The sequence below is a fragment of the Pteropus alecto genome, unplaced genomic scaffold (genome assembly GCF_000325575.1).
Source record: "Pteropus alecto unplaced genomic scaffold, ASM32557v1 scaffold81, whole genome shotgun sequence".
NCBI lineage: Eukaryota > Metazoa > Chordata > Mammalia > Chiroptera > Pteropodidae > Pteropus > Pteropus alecto.
In genome coordinates this window covers 17,023,220-17,028,477 of record NW_006433378.1, presented here as the reverse complement: position 1 = coordinate 17,028,477, position 5,258 = coordinate 17,023,220, and positions in this window count along the sequence as shown.

Genomic DNA, 5,258 nt, shown 5'->3' with positions numbered 1-5,258 from the left:
AAATAAATTTTAAAAAATAAATAAAACTGAAATAAATAAAATTATCCTTCATTAATGTTAGAGAATCTTATTTGGTGTGAGAATACAAATATTCAGGCTGATTACAGTCACATAGATTGGGGGGAAAATAATAAATTAGATATGGCAAGGCTGTCACTTTGAGAAATTACCTAGAAAAGTCAAGCTTGTCACAGATTATTTGCCCATAAAAGATGCCTTTTATAGAGGAAATAACATTAGTAGTTCAGAAAGCAATCATCATATTATCTTGGTCACATTTTAGACAGTACATGTTGGAAGTGTTAGAAACTATTGGTTAGAAGCTATTTTTGGTGACCTCGAATTGATTTTATATCAAAAGTAATGGAAAGGTATGTATCTTACATCAGGCTACTAACTAGCTGACAAAGGTATTCTACTTTTCTGTGATGTTTTATGCAGAAGCGTTGTTCTAGAAGCACATTTAAATGAATCCAGAGAAATTTTGTGAGATCATTTCAAAGGAAGAAATCCTTGATTTTGGTAGACTTCTGAAAATGGCCCAAGTGCTTCCAGTGTCATATCCAACTTTGAGTACAAAACAAATTTTCATATCACAAAATACAGAAACTCTGTATACCCTCATTAAGTTTATTATAAACACAGTGGCTTCCTTGATTGATGGTCTCTGCTATGCCTTAAGGAAGCATGAGATATGAAAATCTGTTTTACAGGAAGATTAATCAATTATATTTCAAATAACCAGTTAACCCAGTGAATTGAATTTTCTATTTATATAATCTAGATTTAAAATGAAACTTTGGGGAATCTTTTAGTGCATAAATCATGGTTATAATATTTTATATCACTTCAGGCAATTTTCTTTTTTTGTTGTTGTCGTTGCATCTTTCAAAAAGTAGCATCAGCTACAATTTTCCCATTTGTATACACAGGAAAACTGAGTCTAGAAGATGGGTTTGACTTGCCTCTCACACAGTGTAACAGTACAAGAAAATATGTAAAGATTTTCAACCTCCCTTGTATCCACAAAAAAAAAAAAAAAAGGTGTTTCTTATTTACATGTGGCCAAACCATGGGATGTGTTCTCCCTCCTTTCTTTGTAGGTTTTACTGATTAGACAGAGATCTATTCTGGAAAAAAAGTACAAAGTTAAATGTGAGTTGAATTAAGGAAAATTATAAAACTAGGCATTCTTAAGTACAGCAGAAAAGCAAAAGAACCACCATATAATGCGACCACCCTAAAAATTACGTTGTTGGTTGCTGTCCCAAATGTTTGCCCAGAATAATTCATGGGAAATACTATCATATGCTGGGTGAAAGCATAATTAAAATTGCCTGCTGGCATTTCCCTATATAATATAATCTATTTATTCAGAAGCTTCACTTTGTCTTCTGAAAGTTGATTCAGGAGCTTCTTAATCTGACAAGATATGTTTTATTATATTTTCCTTTGTAATGAATATTGGAATACTTAATGTAGGGACTGATTCTTTATTAAAAACAATATATTACAGAGAAAAACTCTTACTCTCTCTGAGAAAGCAATCTCCCAGTTCCCAACATGGGTTTATTAACCATCTAAATTTGATTTTCTCATGAAGCTAAATTTTAATTGTTTTCAACAAGTACATGCAAGGTCTTTTATAGTAGAAAAAAAAGTGACTGTTTTAAGCCAAACTCTTATTAAGTAGCAAAAGCAATGAACTTCGCTTAGTTTGTATTTAATAGGCCTTACATTTACTGAAGGCTGAAACTCTTGGTTATTATCATTTATATAACACTGAATTTGGTGCTTATGCAAGAGCATGATAGAGGTGACATTAACCAAATTAAAAAGGAAAAACTCACATGAGAGATTATCTACTGGTCATCAAGGGACATTTTAGAACTACCTGGAGATTTGCAATACTTCTGGGGTGGTTTAGAAAAAATATTCCCTGGAATTCTGGGGACGAAGCATTCCATTTTGAAACATCAATTTCTCTTTCTGGGACTAGATGCTTTTATGCGGGGGTACAATCTCAGGCCCAGAGAGGCTGTCCCTGGACTCCTTACAACAATACTTTCTTCCTTTACCATTCAAAATTCCATAGTTTCCCTAGGAGCAATGAGAGGTTTTTCTTACAAAAATAGCGTCGACTCAATTCCAAAACAGTCAGGATACTGTTTGTGCAAATAAATTAGCCAGTTCATCCAAATCTAATTTGTGATGTCATATTAACAAAGCAAAATCATTGATGATGATGTTTAATTATATAACCTAACATTTGGTAATTTCATACATTCAAGAACCAAAATATGAATTTATATCTTCAAATTTTAGCCCAGATCACATTTATTCTCAATCCAAACTTGAACGTGGCCAGTCGAAATACCAAGGAGCTTGTTCAAGATTAGCAAATTTTAAGGAGTAAAGAATCTGCCCCATTTTTTCTCCAGAACCCACCCGAAGCATCTTAAAAGTATAAGAACATCTTACCCATGGACCTGTTTAAAACATTCCTCCATTTGCAACCATGAGTAGCAGACAATCTCCCCTGGAGCAACTCTGGGCATGTTAGACCTGATGGACCTGACAATGTATGGGATGAAAAATGACAGGCTGATCCTCCAGTGGAAATCGATCTGTTCCTTGAAACTTCGAAGCTTAAGAGCCATTTGTCATTTTCACTCTGCAGGTATGGAATTCCCTTGTAACAGTTTACAGGGTTAAAACTTTGGTCACAGTACTTCATTTCTTTTCCTACTGTTAGACTTGAAAATGACTTATAGCCCAGGCAATAACCAAAATGACAACATGTAGGAAAGAGTAAATTGACCCCAGAGCTGAGTATCCATCTCAGAGATTTACAGTATTAACTGCAAAAAGATATCTAGTGGCCAAGAATTACTGCCAGACTCCTTGAATTCACAGTGTTCTTTATTACAACCCACTTAAGCAACTGGGGCTGAAACAAGCATTGTCTTATATTTCTCTCACATACTAAAGTAATGGTGGTAATGGTAGTCATGCTATTAATAGTAATAATTGTCATAGAAATATTACAGCCTGATATCCTTAGGGTTCTATAGTAGATTCTACTGTAACCTTCTGACTGAATCTGACTGAAAAAAGAACAACTACCTTATTTGTAGTAAAGGCTCTTTGTTTTTCAGTTATATTGAGATATGATTGACATACATTACTGTGTCAGTTTAAGGTATACAGAGTTATGACTTGACTTTCATAAGTTGTGAAATGATTACCACAATAAGTTTAGTTAACATCCATCATCTCACATAAGTACAAAGTAAAAAAGAAAAAAAGATTTTTTTCCTTATTATGATCTTGTAAGATCTATTCTCTTAAAGGCTCTTCTTGCCAGGAGGAAAAAGGAAGAACTTTTAGGTGATGCAGACAAAAATTGGTGAGGCCAAGCAAAGAATTTAGATTCAAAAAATGTATGCCCTTAAGCAGCTATCCAAATTTGAGTTATTTATCTAATCTCCATGGGGCTCTCAATTTTATTATTCAGACAATGAGAGATTAAGTAGCATCTAATTTCCCTTTCGATTTTGAAATTCTAAGATTTTGTGATGAAGTATCTCAGTAAAAAGTAAGTTAATATTAAAGTCTCACAAAATTACTACCGATTTCACATTTCACATTTTGTATAAACATAAAGAGATTTTTATTTTCTTATTTAACCCTGAGCAACACTTGAGAAGGCATTTGATGAAGACTATCAAATACATTTCCTCATAGGGTGACCAGCAATTAAAACAGGACAGTCTCATTTTTACAAATCAGAGGCCCGTGTCCCAGGAATCCCCCAGTCCTGGGCAAACCAGGAAGACTAGTCACCTAATCTCACACAGCCCTATATCTGTCATTCCCTTCCACAGCTTCCACAGTTCCCTTCTCCTACAGGAATTAGTTCCTTCAGTCAGAAGATTCAGTTCCACTCAGTTACTGATTCAATCTCAACCAAGCAAGACCTTATATGAGAAACTATAATCTAGAATTACCTTGGTTCTATTTCTCAGCTGCCATCTAATGGGCCTGAGGAGATCCTTGGCCAGCTGTTTGCCCACTGACAATTTATTCCTATAGTGAGTCTGAAATCCTACTCTAACCCTCTGACTTCTTATCTATGGCCTCCCACCATTTGTGCCCCTTTGAACCAATTCACCTGCCTACCTGGTAGTGAGCCTCGCTTCTCCTGCTCCTTCCGCTTCTATGTGACAAATCCCACACTGGGCTCTGCTCTCACTGTTCCCAATCCCCCATCCACTCCTGAAAGAGCATCTAAGCCAGCCCAGGTCAAGATGAGTGGGCCGTAGCCCTGTGAGCACCATAATTTGTGCCAACAACCACCTTTGTAACCATGCCCAGTTCCTCTCAATCCTGGCTTCCCAATTCTCCCACTAGCTTGCATTGTTGGAGGTTCCAGTATGAGGTACAGTGCTCCAGCCCCAATTATGGCCAAGCTCATCCACACTGGGATGTGGCCCTGCCATCCTAAACATGATATTTCTTATATTTCACCCTTTCAGCTTTAATTTACTGCTGAAGCTGTTGTAAAACAGGTGATGCTAAAGATAAGCCCACACTGGTACCAGCTACACCCCAGCATTGTCGGAGCGTGACTACAGGAAGGACTAATTAAGTCAGTATGAGAATGAGATTGTTAACCCATCTGAGTCTCTCCAAGTACTTGATGTCCAACGAGCACTTCATACAATATTTTAATGGATAATATAGATAATATTATTTTAACATGGAAAAGTATTCTAGATGAGGAATCGGGATCTTCACTATCAAATGATGCTTTAAGAAGATACTGGGTAGGAATCAGATCTGCTGCTGTCAGTCGTGCATCAATAGTCCAAATAGAAGTACTTTTGAATCTAATTTCTGCTTCCTGGTGGAGCTCTTCAATCCTTAGCGGCAAGACCCAGGAATTATAAGCACAAGACCTATGAGAAGCTAAGACCACCCATGCCCAGAAGGTTAAGATGGTAGCCATGCTGCAACCTTTAGTACAGTAAGATTCTCACTCAAAGCTAAGATATAGGCCTCACCAAAGGAACAGTCAGATATGGGAAGGAAAGAAAAAGCACCAAAGTAAAAGTTGTCCACTGGCCCTTTCCCCCAGAGCAATTTCAAAGGATAGCATTCAAATGCCTCAACAAAGGGGCAAATCTTAACTTAAGTAGAACAAAAAGACCTGTGCTTGCTGACTGCTAGATTGGGAATGTTATATGGATTGGGAA